Source organism: Sminthopsis crassicaudata, chromosome X, assembly GCF_048593235.1.
Source record: "Sminthopsis crassicaudata isolate SCR6 chromosome X, ASM4859323v1, whole genome shotgun sequence".
In the NCBI taxonomy this organism is placed as follows: domain Eukaryota; kingdom Metazoa; phylum Chordata; class Mammalia; order Dasyuromorphia; family Dasyuridae; genus Sminthopsis; species Sminthopsis crassicaudata.
The window spans coordinates 27219636-27236291 of NC_133623.1; positions in this window are offsets into that span (position 1 = coordinate 27219636).

The following is a 16656-nucleotide window of genomic DNA, read 5'->3' on the forward strand; positions in this document are numbered from 1 at the left end:
TATTTCTTTACTCTCTTATTTCTTTCTGAATTTAGAAGACTTTTATTCCTATATATATATATACACACACACACACACACACACACACACACACACACACATATATAGATAGATAGATAGATAGATAGATAGATAGATAGATAGATAGATATATATATATATATGGATATGTATTGTTCTTTAATCCATTCCCCATGTCAGTAGGGTTCCAGAATTACCAGTCCTCCTCCCCCACTTAATTCCTCTGTCAGTTCTTCCTCTTGTACCTCATTTGTACAGGATAATTACTCTTTTTTGCCTTTTCTGCATGGTTTTACTCATTTTTTTCACATACTCAGCTCTACTTCAGTCTTTCTTTTGAATTACCTGATTATTAATGATAATTTTGGACAGTTTGCATTTCCATGTATAAAAAATAAACTATCTTTATTGAATCCATTGTAATTAGTCTTTGATGTTTACCTGATATTTGTCTTGGATCTTGCATGTCAAATTTTTTATTAAGTTCAGTTCTTTTTGCAACAAAATCCTGAAAGTCTGGCAGTTAAGTGAATGTCCTTTTTTTCTTCATTCAGGATTGTTTAATTTTGCTAGGTCATATCGTTTCAGTCATAACCCCGGATCTTTTGCTCTTCAATATATGGTGTTCTAAGACCTGTTAGATCTAATGTGATTTTAAATGTGGCTCCACTGTGTTGGAATTATTTTTTCTTGTTGCTTATAATATTTTCCCCTTGATCTGAGGATTTCAGAATTTAGCTATTATGTTCCTTTAAGATTTCCTCATGGGATTTTTTTCTTTACTTCTTGTATTATTGCAATTATTCTTGTTTTCTCTTCTTGATCTGTTCTCCAAATCAGAAGTTTTTCTTATGACATGTCTCACACTCTTTTTTTTTTCATTCTTTGTATTTTTTTGTTATTTCTTATTCTCATAACTTTGCTGGCTTTCTCTTGCCCAATTCTAGTTTTCAAGGAGTTAATTTCTTCCTTAAGATTCTAGATGTTCAGGTAGATTAACATTCTAGAGGGGAGCTAAACCTGTGAATGATCTAAAGAATAAAGTTTTGACAACAAAAATCATCCTAGTGAAAGAAGAAATATCTAATGAGACATCAATGTACAGGATAGTGACTCCCTATTTCAAAGGTGTGTACAGAAGATGGAAATTTCTTAGAATACACACAAGAGTAACAATATCAGGGGGAAATGCCAGAAATCCTGATAAAAAAAGAAAAAAAGGCACTTCACTGATAATTGATATTGAATATTAAATTTATAATAAATTCTTTTTTAAATGGGTCTGGAAAAAAAAGATTCTAGATCTTTTCCAGTTAGTTGATTTTCTTTTCAAAATCTTCTTGTTTTTCTTAGATTGTTCTTATTTTTAAAAAATATTTTCCCTCACATTTGATTCTTAAAGTCTTTTTTCAGTTCTTTGTATTATTGTTTTGGGAAGGTGACCATTTGGCATTACTCTTTGGGGAGGAGAGTTTTTTTTTTCTTCAGTATCCTTCTCTGAGTCTTCTCCATTTCCACAGTAACTTTCTATGGTTGTTTTTTTCCCCCCTATTTTGCCTTCTCATTAAAAAAAATTGTAGCAGATTGTTGGTGTGTTAGTCTTAGTATATAAGGGATGGCATGAATTGAGACACACAACTCTGTCCTCCTTGCCCTACTGCCTCTGCACTCACTGGGTTTGTGTTGATTCCTTCTCACCCAGGGTTGTGTCTTAGCGCAGTTAGGCCTGGAATTGCTTTTTAGCTTATTATTTGTCAAATTATCAATTTTCTCCAACTCAAGTGGGGGCTCCTGATTCCCCCCACACTGTCTGAGGGTGAAAATTCCTGTGGCTGGGGCCAAGGCTACTTCCCAACCCAACTAATTCCAGGGCTCTCTGCTTGCTGTTTCAGGGGACCTAGCCTGGAGGTGTTTGTGTCACGTGAGCCAAATCTCCATCCAGGCATCTTTCTTTGGATCCTCTGAGCATCTCAGGAGGACCACTCTTCCTCCCCAACTCTTGTTTATTTTTACTGTTCTGCATTTGCTCTGAGGCATTATTTTGTGTTGTTGGTGGGGGGAAATTGGACAGCTTAGAATTTTCTGGCCTACTCTACCGTCTTCTCAGAATCCTCTATTTAATTCTAAAACTTTATCTTTTTTGGCCTTGTTTCTTCCATGAATACAATAGCATGCCAGAATGACTTGGGCCACATTTGCTGGGCCAGGTGGTAGATTGAAAGGAAGGAACACAATGAAAAGACCAATCTGCATATGTTTCTGGGAGAAGAGACATTCACCTCTTTGGGATCTATGTCCACATTGGAGATCCATGTAGGGCAGATTTTTCCATAGGAATATTGAAGAGCTTTGTGTCCTTTTGAAGAGAGGCTGATTCATGGCAGGCTAATCCAGAACCATTTTCTGACCAGACTTAAGAGTGTGTGCTGCCATCTTTCTAGCCATCCCCAAATTTGTAACCCAGGCTTTGGAGATTTGACAAAAAATCATTTATGTGGGAGTTAACTGACATCATGTGGTTATGCTAGGTGTTAGCAAAGTTTGTTGACACGTGTACCATCTTTCAGCGGGCAGAAGAGGGAGATCTAATGACAAGCTTCAGGACTTAGTTTTCAGCTGGTATCAATGCCTGATTTTTATTTATTTATTTATCGGCTTCACAAGTTGTGTTTGGCTTCTCTAGGTGTTTATTTGACAAACATCGAGTGTTCACTGTATACTAGGTCCTGGATATACAAAGACAGAAAAATCATCCCTATCCTCGAGGACTTTACAATTAGTACCCAGCTTCTTCCTGCCCCAAAGTACTCCGAGCCGATGTTCTGACATCCGAAATAGCCACATGTGGATTTACCCAACACCAGGAAATCGCTTAGGAACACCTTGAATGATGCAATTTAGCTTCCATGGCACTCTCACCATTGAGATTCCTTTTTATATATGTACCATAGATACTAATATGTTTAAATCAGCTTTGGGGGTGGGGGTACAGCCAAGATGGCAGAAAGTAGACAGGTCTTTGGCAGATCTCTTCTTAGCTTTCCTCAGAACTAACACCAGATCAAGCCTGTGAATCCGTTTTGGAGCGACAGAACCCACAAATAATTGCAGTGCAACAAATTTCCGGCGGGAAATATTTTGTAAGAACTTCAGGAAAAGTCTGTCCAAATCAGGTTGGGGGGGGGTGTTGGAATCAGACAGTGCAATGAGACCCAAGGCAGAGATGCCACTGTGTGTAGGGGGAACCTAGTGGGAGGAGCTTGGCTACCCAATCTTGGTTCAGAAGACCAGCAGACTAGCTGTAGGACCTCCAATGGAACTACAGAAGGCAAACAGTGAACCCTCAAACCCTGGGGTAACAAATGGGACTTGGCCATGCCCACCCAGCATGGGAAGGAAGCCCCAGCCCCAGCCCCAGAACGGCTCGAAGCACTGTCACTTGTAGAGGAGGCTGGGAAAATCTTCCCTTTGTCCTAGGAACAGAACTCAACCTTTAGAAATGGACAAAGAAGCAAAAAGAGCTCTAACCATAGATAGCTTCTTATGGAGGCAGGGAACAAGGGACCTCAAACCCTGAGGACAGCAAAGGCAAGATGAAGTCCCAGAGGGTGATATGAATTGGTCTCCAACTCACAAGGTGCTCTTGGAAGAATTCAGAAAAGGATCTTAAAGGAGAGTTAGAAGGAAAATGGGGAAAGGAAACGAGAGCTTTGCGGAAGAGTTAGGAAAAGAGAATACAAAAATCATCTGAAGAAAAGCAGTTCTTAAAAAAACAAACAAACAAACAACAACAACAACAACAACAACAAAAAACAGCCTTTGACAGCAGGTAAAAATTTCAGAATGGGGAACAGAGAATGCCAGGTTTTTGTTTTCAGTTTTTCTTGGGAGAGGAAAGCACACAGATACAGATACTGTTCCCTGCTGTGATCACTTCTCACACTTCTCCCTGGTGTGATTTACCTGGGAGGAAGAAGGCCGCATTGGAGGGCACCTACTCAAACCTCAGCATTAAGGAAAGCAAATATTTCCCAACAGTAAACATCTCTGTTGACACAGCTCTAAGCAGGCAAACATAATCCTTCTATGTTTGTCAACACAGAGCAAAGTGGTAATGGCCCCATGGGAAAGTGCCCTCACCAAGGCTGAGGTTTTGGGGAAAAAAACCATGTTCTCATGGCTTGTTTTTGCTGTGCGAATACACCCATTTTTACACATGCCTTTCCCGATGGCCTTATAAGTGTGCAAAACAACTTCTTACTTGCACTTTGTGGATTGGAAAATTAAGCTCCTAAAATAGAAGTGAAATTACCACTCTTTTGGACGGCACTCCAAAGCTAGAGGCATCTATGTGATGAAGCCACGGCCCAGTCTGCAAAGCACAGCTAGTCGCTTGGACACTTGGTTCCCCTCACCTCCAACTCTATGGTTGCCGTAGGAGGAGTGGAACAGCAGATGTTTCTGTAGAGTGGTATTGGCACAGCTGGAACTGTGCTTTGGCTTGGTCATTGTGGGAACAGACGGAATCAGACATAGAACAGAACCATCGGGGGGTGGTCCAATTTTGGGGGGCAATCTTTCAAATGGGACCACCAATGTGGAATCATCCTGGCATGGGAGTGGAGTGGGAATAATAACTAGGCTAACTTGGAGTAAGAGGGCATAGGGCTTAGGACATCAACCACATGCCAATTATTGGGAAGGGAATGCAGAAGGGTAATTAAGATTGATGTGCATTTCATTAAAAATCATATGGGATGCACTGTTTGGTATGTGTAACATAGGTTCCTGGGGCACTATATATGCCATCTCTAAAGTCAGGAGGATTCAACTTTGTGACTTCCAATCCGGCCTCAGACACTTCCTAGCAGTGTGACTCTGGACACCTCACTTTACCCTGTTTGCCTCAATTTCCTCATCTGTCAAATGAGCAGGAGAAAGAAATGGCCAACCACTTCAGTATCTCTCTGCCAAGAAAACCCCAGGTGGGGTCACAGAGAATCAGGAACAACTGAAAAGTGCTTAAACAATAACAACTACCATAGGTTGCTGGTCCTTGACTTGAGCTGGCAAGAATAATACTCGTGTTGTTGATAAAATCCAAGGCTTGCCATGTTCACAAAATGGCAGTTTGATCAGGAAGCAGCTGATTTATTGATTTATTAAGATTCATTGATCATGTGAGGGATGAGTTGCTTATTCTAAGCAATAGGGAATGGATCTTTTTTTGTGACTAAGTTTTAGTGTTAATAGTAATTAATGTTTATTTCTGAAGGATTGTGGTTTACGGGTTGGAGACAGTCCCCAACAAGATTGTTCTCCCTAATAATAGTAATAGCTAACATTTCTATAACCCTTTAAACTTTGCAAGATGTTCTTCAAATATTATCTCATTTTGTTCTCACAACAACCCTGAGAGGTAGTTGCTATTAGTATCCCCATTTTATAGATGAGGCAGACAGAGGCTAAATGACATGCCTAGGGTCACACAGTCAGTAAGTGTCTGGGGAAACATTTAAACTCAGGTTTTCCTGACTCCAAATCCGGGGTTCTAGCTGCTAGGATTTGGGCTTAGCCCATTGGAAAAAAAAATCTGAGGCGTTAGAAAGTTCTAGAACGTTAGATTTGGAAAAAACCGTAGAGATCCGATCTCATTTTACAGATGGGGAAAAAGAGAAATCTGGGACTTGCAAAAGATCACGCAGACCTTGGAGTCAGCTCGGTCCAGTGATCTCATATCCAAATCCAGCTCCAAATCGCTGCTTCCTGAATCCCTAGAGCCCTTTTGTTGCAGGGACCGTTAGGATCCAGATATATGCTTGGGCCTCCGCTGCTTGGATGGGAAATGTGGCCCCCAAAGCTCCTTGGGGGTCCACCTTGGGAACTCTTAATCAAGAAGTTCCTAAATACCCAGCTATCACAGCATCCCTATACATGTTCTCAATTGACTTCTCCTATAGCCCATGATGCAGCTGCCTTTCCCCTCACTTTCCACTAGAGGGAACTATTGTCTCAAGAATAGAAGAAAGGGCCCAGGAAAACAACAACAACAACAACAACAACAACAAAACAACAACAACAACAACAACAAAAAACATCTATTCTGTAGCATTTCAGGGGCTTATTCTAATTGATTCTGAGACCCCCTGGCTCCTGGTGTTGGGCTCTTTCCATCGCTAATTCTAGGATTTGCTCACCAGGGGATATGACAACTTCTCAGCTTTCCTTGTGTACCCTACAGTGAAGAGAATGATGGGACATGTGGGCTCAAGTTAGAACTGAAATGATTTTCCAGCCATGACGTTTTATTCACATCTTTTCTGGGCTTGTTTTTCCCGTAAAGAGATTTGATTAAATAAAATCTATCATCTCTCAACTCTAGATATTATTAATTTTTGGAGGACATTAACTGCATAGTCACAGCTCCGTTTTACATAGGGTTTATGGTTTAGTAAGCACTTTGCATACATTCTCATTTTTATCTTCCCCACAATCTAGGATGAATGGCTCTTCTTCCCATTTTATAGATGATGAAACTGAATCTTGAAGGGGCACTTGTCCAAGGTCACAATTAAGTACCTAAACTGGTACTTGACCTTGTAAATTCAAGACTCAGTTCCTAAATTCCCAGAATCACAGGAATAAACCTTAGGTATCAGGGGTTCTTAACCTGATATCCATGGTAAATGTAGATAAATTTCAGGGGGGCTGTGAACTTGAATGGTAAAAAAAATTTCGTAATATATATATTTTTAATTTCATCTTCACCATTTCAATACGATCGGTTTTCTTTGTGACCCTATGAATTTGATGCCTTTAAAGACATTATTATGAGAAGGGGCCCATAGATTTCATGAGATTGCCCTGGAATTCTGATATAAGGTTAAGAATTTATGAACTAGTCTAATCCCTTCATTTAACATTTTACTGACTTCTTGGTTTTAAAAATAACTTTAATATCCCTTCTCTTTATCTTCTTCTCTCTCTCCAATAAGCTATCCCTTTGTAGCCAAGAACAAATTTAAATAAGAAAGAAGCAAATTTAACTAACATATCAACTGAGTTTGACATTATAAATGTTCTGAATCCATAGGGGAGAGGAGGCAGCTCTGCAAAAGGAAGGAAGTTTCTTTTCTCATCTCTTCTCTAGGGCCAAGCTTGATTGTAATCATACTGAATCTGAGGCTCTCTGTAACTGGAAGTTTTTAAGAAAAGTCTAGATGAACACCGGTTGGCTATGTTCAAGTGAAACTTCTTATTCTGTCAGTTCTGTACTGTGCTCCCGTGATCACAAATCCTCTGAGGCTCCAGCTTGGCAGCCCCGGAGCTGTACTTTGCAGTTCCGGGTCTTCTGGCTGGCTGTCAGGTGGGAGAAATGGGCAAGGCCCACTTTGGCCCCTGACTGCTGTCTTCTTCTATCATAACAACCACTAGAGGAAGGCAGTTCCTCCTTGATGGACGTGGCCTTGGCTTGGAGAACCACCATCACCAAGCCAGCATGCTCATTCAGTTTGGTTAGGGTGTTCTGACATCAAGCCTATGTCTTCCCTTTTGCAACTTGGAAACACCTTATTCTTTGATAAAGCAAGAAAAGTTTATGAAGGCCTCTCCTAGCATGTTCCCGGATGAGAATGCAGTACTCCAAATATTCTGGGATCAGGGCTAAGGCAAAGATATCAACAGCCCTCTCTTGGCCACCATCTCCTTTGACCCAGCATAAGAGAGAACTGGCTCTCTGCGGCCATATCACATTACTGACTCCCATGGAGATTCCAATCCACTAAAACTCCCAAATTGCTGTCATTCCCCCCCCCCCATCTTATCTTTGTTGCATTAGCTTTGGAGTCCCAGATAACTTTGCCTCTGATAAAGATGACTTTTGTTTGCTCTGCCCACTCTCTTTTTTGTCTTTTTCTCCCTCTCTTCTCTTCCTCTTCCTCCTCTTTCTCCTCTTCTTTATCTTTTCTTCTTCTTCTTCTCCTCCTCCTCCTCCTCCTCCTCCTCCTCCTCCTCCTCCTTCTTCTTCTTCTTCTTCTTCTTCTTCTTCTTCTTCTTCTTCTTCTTCTTCTTCTTCTTCTTCTCCTTCTTCTTCTTCTTCTTCTTCTTCTTCTCCTTCTTCTTCTTCTTCTCCTTCTTCTTCTTCTCCTTCTTCTTCTTTTTCTCCTTCTCCTTCTCCTTCTCCTTCTCCTTCTCCTTCTCCTTCTCCTTCTCCTTCTCCTTCTCCTTCTCCTCCTTCTCCTTCTCCTTCTCCTTCTCCTTCTCCTTCTCCTTCTCCTTCTTCTTCTTCTTCTTCTTCTTCTTCTTCTTCTTCTTCTTCTTCTTCTTCTTCTTCTTCTTCTTCTTCTTCTTCTTCTTCTTCTTCTTCTTCTTCTTCTTCTTCTTCTTCTTCTTCTTCTCCTTCTCCTTCTTCTTCTTTTTCTTCTTTTTCTCCTCCTTCTTTTTCTTTTTCTTCTCCTCTTTTTCTTCTTCTTTTTCTTTTCCTTCATCTTTTTCTTTTTCTTCTCCTTCTTCTTTTCCCTCTTCTTCTTTTTCTCCTCCTCCTCCTCCTCCTTTTTCTCCTCTCCCCCTTTCTCTCACCCCCTCCTCTCTTCTTTGTCTCTATCTCTTCTCTGTCTTTGGTCACATGCCTAGTAAGTAGCAGAGCTAAAATTTGAACCCAGGCCTTTGTGGTTCAAATATAGTTTACTTTCCATTCTATCATACCGCCTCTTCTTGTTGTGTTCCCTGGAGCCATATTCAGAGATTCTGAAGGAACTCTGGGTCTCATGGTTAATAAATAGACTGTTGTATGGAGCAGAGAGTTGGAAGAGGCCGATCAGTGACCTGAGGGGTCCCCTGACCCCAGATGTACTTCCAAGCAGCACTTTTTAGCATAGGAAACAACCCTGTTGCTCAGGGGTTGAGAAATCAGTGCCCTTGACTCTGAGAGTCTTTTGGAAAGCCATGAGTGTCACTGGGGATGCCAGTAGCCATGTGACTTCCCTTGGATGACCAGGGGAACCCACCAGGTTTGTGGAGAATGAGTCCCCGAGGCAGACCTAGGTACTCTGAAACCGGACAGAACCTGACCATGATGACAACTGAAAAGTCCCAGAGGGCCTCATGTGACAGAGGACCCAAAACAAGGCTGGAAACCAGGAAGCATCAAATCAATGAACATGGGATTTATTACTATGGCAACAGTTTTGGTTCATCCTGTGGCTACTCTTCTGTAACTGCAACAGGATCTGGTCGGAGAGATAATTAGATATACCAGGTACAAATAAAATAATCCCCCAATGACACTGGTAATTGGCAAAGGAGCCTGTTAAGGCAGCCTTTGAAACCTTTGAATGTCTGTGCAGAGACTGCCCACAACCTGATCTCTTCAAAGGAGAGCCGTTTTAGTCAGTGGTAAAGATGATGACTGGAAGGGGAAGGAGAAAAAGTGGGGGGCACAGACCTGGAGATAAGTGTTGCTGGGAAGCTAGTGAACCCCCCTTTCCTTCCCCCTCACTTTCCACCTTGCTGTACCCCACAATTTGGTGACCTTTTGGCTGTAGCAGCTAGTGAGTGGTTCATCCTCTCTGAGCTGAGAATTGAATTCCCTGAAGGCTCTGGAGTTGAAACTGAGAGGTGAGCATCAAAGTGGCTCCTGGGCCAGAGGCAACTAGTAAATGACCTCCAAAGCTGACAAAACCCAAAGGGACAGTCACTCTGAAGAGTTCCACTGCTCAGAAGTCTCCCTAATTGGCCTTCTAAGGGCTCAGGGCTGTGGAGCTCAAGGGTCAGAGCTCCAGGAGCCTCATTACCTTGTAGAGAGGACATCTGTCTCTGAGCAGCGCGATGATAGGGAAAGAACGAGCAAATGGAATTTGGAGGACCTGGGTAGCAAGCTGTATGACCATGGGTGCATTTAGTTTCTTTCTCTTGAAAATAAGGATATTTTATCAGTGGTGTCAAACTCAGAAACGGGGGCCACACAGGGAAGCCCGCAGGCCCCATCCAGTATTGACTTTATCATCAAAAGTAATCTGTGTTTTACTTGTATTTGGATTTCTTTTATTGACTATTTCCCAATGCCATTTTAATCTGATTCAGCCCCACCGGGGAGGGAGTGTTGTGGGCCCCGTGGCTAGCAGGCCCCGCACTGGCCGCCTCTGAGCTCCATAACCTGGAGTTCCTTCTAGTTGACTAAAGGCTATTGAAGGCCCAAGCGGGCCAGAGAAGGGTAATTAAGGTGAGTTTCACCAAACCTGGGAGCTTTGTCAGCATGCTGTGGAAGTGCTTTGGGATTTCACCAGTTACAGCTGTTTATGGAACCAGTGAACTAGAAAGGACTCTGCATGCAACTTGGAAGTGTTCAGCTCTTCCGTGAGGGCCAGCCACAGCAATCACCCGCTATGGGGAATGGGGAGAGAAGCCCATCCTCCCACCTGCCCACCTCCAGCCTCCACTTCTACCAGCAACACCCAAGGCCCAGTGTCTCTTAAAACTCCAGCAGAGGAGAGAATGGTAGATTGACAGCAGTCCCTACTGCCTCAGCCTTCCGCCGGTCCGGCACTGTTTGACATTTCTGGAATGCCAAGTGAGAATGTGGGCCTCAGGGGCCCAGGATGAAGCTGGCTGCTCACCTCCCATGGGCTGAGCTGTAACTACACAATTGATTATTGGTATTTTTTAAATTAAAGTTTTTTATTTACAAAACATATGCATGGGGGGCAGCTAGGTGGCGCAGTGGATAGAGCACCAGCCTTGAATTCAGGAGGACCAGAGTTCAAATATGATCTCAGACATTTAACACTTTCTAGCTGTGTGACCCTGGGCAAGTCACTTAACCCCAATTGCCTCAGCAGAAAAACAAAACAAAACATATGAGTAATTTTTCAACACTGACCTTTGTAGAACCTTGTGTTTCAAATTTTCCCCTCCTTCCCCTATCCCCTCCCCTAGATGGCAGATAATCCAATATATATTAAATATATTAAAATACCTATTAGATCCAATATATGTATACATATTTATAGTTATCTTGCTGCACAAGAAAAATCAGATCAAGAAGGAAGAAAAAGGAAAACTGAGAAAGAAAACAAAATGCAAGCAAACAACAACAGAGAGAGTAAAAATGCTATGTTGTAGCCCACACTCAGTTCCCACTGTCCTCTCTCTCTGGGTACTACACATTGACTATTGACTGCCATTGATGTTGGTTGTCAGAGTCAGAAGCAACCCCTCCCTGATCTAGTGCCAGGAGCCCTTGGTCTGTCGAGTTCCCTGGCTCCCCTGTGTGGTCTGATGAAGCCAATTGAGTCCTTCTCGGAATTATATATTTAAATTCATAAAATATGAAGGTTTACCAAAAAAAACTATGAAAAGAAAGTTATTTCAATATTTTAAAAAGTTTGCAAACCCGAGGTTAAGAACCCCTGTCCAATCTCCTCATTTTTCAGAGGGGGAAACTGAGTCTCAAGGGTGGTGGTAATTTTCCCGAAAGTTGTGTCCCCTGGATTCCAGCCCAGCTGACTGCTTTTCCTGCTATGTAATATCTCCTTTTTGAGATTAGCAAGGTGAGTGCTCCAGCATTCCTGGCACCGACTGCTCCCGAGAGCAGAGGTAGCAACAGCTTCGAGTGGAGGTGCCCTCTGCTGCACACACTCAAGTCCGTTCAGGAAGCCTTTGGACTGATGCTCGGTGCATCGTGCAAGGTGATGGCTGTTCTTGGGCTGCATTTTGTCCTTAGGGGACGTAGCCCAGAGAGGAGAGAAGGATCACATCCCAGTTGGCCCAGTCCTGTGCTCTCCTAACATCAAGAATCACAGAATCTCAGTGCCGGGAGGGTCCTTGCAGGAGGTGAGCTAATCTAATCTAGACCTGAACAAAAATCCCCGATGAGTGGGCTCAGCTCACTACCCAGCAACCACCACCCTTGTCTTATACTTGTGAAAAGAATTTTTGTCAAGTGATTTGTCTCTTCCTGTTCAACTTTGCATTCTACTATTTTCACTTTTTTGTTTTTTCTCTCTTGTGGTTTTTCCTTTTTGTTGCAATTCTCTCATAGGATGATTAATGTGGAAATATGTTTCATGTGACTGTACATGTGTAAATTACATCACATTGCTTGCCGTCTTGGGGAGGGGGAGAGAAAAGTTTGGAACTCTAAATCTTACAAACAGGAATGTTGAAAACTCTCTTCATAGGTAATTGGAAAAAATAGTATTTAGTAAAAACTGCCCAAGCTTCAGGTTATTAGATGCGGTCCCCATTTTCCAACTCCAAATCCGGCATCCTTTCCCCATCTCCAGTGTATGGGTCCAGTGGCTGTCTCCAGCAGAATGACCCCCTCAGGCCTAAAGTTTGCTGTGTTCACCAACAGAAGCCCATTTGTGGTCCCCTTTCCCGGACCTCTCATTTCTTTTCTTTTTTTAAAATTAATTTTATAATAATAACATTTTTTGACAGTACATATGCAAGGGTAATTTTTTACAACATTATCCCTTGTATTCACTTCTTTTCCGAATTTTCCCCTCCCTCCCTCCACCCCCACCCCTAGATGGCAGGCAATCCCATACATGTTACATGTGTTACAGTATATCCTGGATACAATATATGAGTGTAAAACTGAATTTCTTGTTGCACGGTAAGAATTGGATTCCGAAGGTAAAAGTAACCTGGGTAGAAAGACAACAGTGCAAATCCAGACCTCTCATTTCTAAGGAATATCCTGGACTTAGCTGCCTTTCTCCAGGGTGGGGAGCATGTGGCCTTCGGGCTGTAAAGGACTCTGAAATTATTTGCAAAGGCAACTGTGGGAGATGATGAGCTCAAGCTGAGCACAGCCACCTTGAGTTTCATAAGCGGATCATTTTGTGTGGCCCAAGAATGACGTCACCAATATCCAGACGGCCCTTGGCAGAAGGAAGGTTCCCCAGTGCTGCTCTGGGGCTATTTCTTGTCCCCCAGAGACTGGCCTAGTGCACTGGTAGCCATTCAGAGGGAAGGCTCCTCAAAGGCAACCCAGCCTTCATTTTTCCAAATTCCTTCTTTTCTTTTCATCTTGAAGGAAGAATATCAGTCTTTCCTCTTGAATTCGGCAGCTCTTCCTTCTCTCTTGCTCTCCACTGAGGCAGATCAGGACTTCAGTTATTACCACCCAGTCCCAAGCCTAAACCTGACCCAGAGGCCCACTAATTTCTGTGGTTTGTCAAGACAGCTCCCTCCCCTCTGGCTTCATGTGGGAGGCCTCAGAGCCTGGAAGGAAAGCTTGGCAGGCACATCCTAAGCCTATTGGGGCCACTCTTGCCTTGATACTTTCCCCAGGAGTGGGAGATCTTGCTTGACTCCTGCTAAAGTAGGCTAAGTGACAGCACCTGGACAGGAAACATGGGAGGGCTAATATGGGAGCAAAGCAGAGGAGCTGGCTTCAGAATATGTCCAAACTGGTGGGGGGGAGGAGAAATAGGTGGTAGAGAAGGACACAACTCCCTTGGCTTTGGGGCCCCCTTGGTGCCATTATGGGGTGATGCCATTGGAGGAGGGTTCGGAGAATGGGGCCATCTTTTGGCAAATGCTGCTGGGCTCTGTCTGGTTGCTGCCGTGTGCCTTACCTCGCTTTCCCTATCAGTGGCTGATTTGAAGAGCTCCCCACCCTTACACGTCTTGATCTGCCTGAATGCTCTGGTAGGGTGACATTGCCTTGATAGTGACAACAACCTTGTTGACTCAACACCCTGCCCCACATGCCCTGGAGGCCAGCTCCGCTCCCTTGGCAGGAGCCGCTTTCCCTATGTGTTCAGTGGGTTCTCCCCCAGCTGTTTGGGATGCCAAAATTCAGGATGGTATGGGGGGGGGGGAAAGGGCACCCTGTATTTGGATCCAGAGGGTCTGAGTTCAAATTATAGCTCTGCCACAGTGACAACTACTGAGAGCCTCAATTCCTCCTGTATAAAGTGAGAGGGTGAGATGGGATGGCCTCCAAAGTCTCTCTTGGCTCTGTGAGACTGTGATCCAGTTGAGGAACAGTATCATTGGTAGCATGCCAGTGGAGGCAGCTGGCTCAAGGTCTTCTTTGGGGGCTCGTGTGAGAGCAGCATTAATGGAGAACACTTAGCACCAGCCACCGTGGCTTGTGGAGAGGGAGCAGATCCCCCTAAGGAGAGAGCTGCTTCGATTTTACTTGGTACTGAAAGGAATTGGTGTCAGCACATCCCTGGGGCAAATAGGGGGAGAAACAGTGCCTGCTGGACCCTCCAGACAAGTCTCTGGGCTCCCTCTTTCTCTAAATCCCAGTTGTACCTCCTCTCCTTCAACTTGGAGAGGAACAAAAGAATGGGGAAGGAGGGAGGAGGGAGGAAAGCATGTTCCATTCTGCTGCTGGATTGGAGCCGGGCTCCCTGTCCTGGTGGGAGGGGGCTAGAGTGGGAGGACCTGGCCCAAGTGCCAACCCAAGTCACTGGCCTCCGCCTTTCCCAACTCTTTGCAAGGCTGCTTGGCTTGCTTCCCACCAGGTTCGGTAGGGCCCATCGGGTGGGGGAAAGGCTGCCTGTTTGGAGATATCCCAGTGTTCCTTGCTGCTTAGAGCTGGGAACTCTACTCATAGAGGCCAGCTCCCCCTCTCCCGTCTCCCCCCAACCCTGCAACTAGCCCCTGCCCACGTTTGGAAGTGACTTGCCCAATGTCACATATAGAACTAGAAATGACCCCTGAGGCTAGCTAGTCTAACTCCCCCATTTTCCAGATTAAAAAACTGAGGTCTGGGGAGGTGAATAGCTTGCTCAGGATATGTGGAGGTAGCAAATCAAGCTGAGATTAAAACTCAAGCCCCTGTTTCCAAATTCAAGGCTATTTCCATTGTATGATTTTTTCCCCTCCTGCTTCCTATTTAATCTTGAAAATGACGTGCAAGACGGTAGTCTTGGGTACTGGTCTACTCTGTAAGGGGAAAAAAGGCATGACATCTTAATTAGAAGGAGGCATCAATAGGAAAATAGGTCACGTAACCCCCCCCCTCCCAGCTTGCCCCAAAGCTGATCATCAGGCTTCTGAAGGCACCTTGGGCCCTCCCACCTCCAAGTTTCTGTTTTTCCATATTCCTGAAGGAAGTGTCTGTGATTGTGTGTAGGAGGGTGTCTGTGCCCCCCCCCCCCACATGGGAGCCACAGGCCCGGAGTATGGTCTGGCTTGACTCTCTCCATGCCGGCTTGGAGGGGAGGGTGGCTAAGTGATGGGATTCATGCAAACTGATTTCTCAAACTCTTTGCAAGACTGGCTGGCCCATTTCCCAATGGTGGAGGGCTGGGCCAGTCTCAGGCGGGCCGGGCTGTTTTGTGGGTTGTCCCGGCTTTCCTTGCCAGCTAGACCTTGGGTTCTTCGTCACCGGCTCAGGGGCCAGCGTGAGTGGACGGGACTCAACTCCAGCTTCACACTTTTGAACATTCTCCTCTGCTGTTGAAGGAAAAGGTGCTCCTGGCACACATGGTGGCCACAGTTAGCCTGCATGCCTTCCTCTCCTCTTCCCCATCTGTGGCCCCACCCATGCCTCCCTCTCCCATGGAGCACTCACAGCAAAGGGGCTGTCCCCCTCGTCCCTCCTGCCCCTCCTCATCCATGGCTAAGACCCGGAGGTCCGCTCTGCTGTTGCCCTTTCAGAGTGTTCACAGTGAGGGTCTGTGGTCTTTTTAGAGCAGAGCATCCAGAGCTAGGGGCTGTCCCCCTCTCCTCCATTCTGATCACCCATGGCTGAAACCCGGAGGCCCCCAACCCAAGCATTTAAAGCCAGGCTACATTGACTTCCGGAGCATTCAGGGCCAAGGTTTACCTATTCTCCTAGTGCCCCAATGTGTACAGCACATTCATGGCTAAGGTTTATTGCTAGTGGGGAGCCATGCCTACATGGGATGGCAGCACACTTTCACAAGTCTCTTATCCTGCTATTGGCCATAAAAGGACAGTAAGGCAAGTGATGGTATTCCTTTTGGGGAGATGAGGAAACTGAGGCCTAGAGAATCTAGTCTCCCAGGTAGGCTTAGGAGAGCCATCCCATTTGTGTCGCCAGCTCAACCTAGACAGGCATAGGATTATGCTGTCTGTCATCCAAAGTCCAGCCCAGCCCGGCACACCCGCCCCCCCTCCCCGGCCCCAGCTTTGGCTAGCCTCCCTGGATGAGGGCAGGCTGCAAGTTTACTCTAAGGTTGAGGGCACATCCCCTTTTCTCCCTCTTGCCCAGGACCAAACTAGGTCTCAAGACCCTGTTTTGATCAAGGGGGAAGTGATCACGAAGCATGTTTCAGTGGCACACACTGGAGGGGAATGGGCAGGGGAAAGGGGTAAAGGTCAAGATGAGGGAGGTGTCTATGGAGTGAATGGTGCTGACTGGTGGTTTTTGAAATTACTGGAGTGGCAGCAACAGAAGGATGGGCAGGGAGCCCTCCTGGCCCAGCTCCCAGGCCCCTAAAATGTCAGCTGGAAAGGAGCTCGGAGGTCAGCTTGACCAGCACATCCCCTTTTGTCTTTGGCCCAGTTTATGCAGCTAGGGAGTGACACCAATGCACCTCTATGCTCTGCCTCCTAGACCGGCACCCTCTCTGCCCTGTGGATTTCCCATTTCCACTCCCAGACAAAGGAGGTCTGCCTGGACAGAGCACCCTTTGTGCCTGGTCT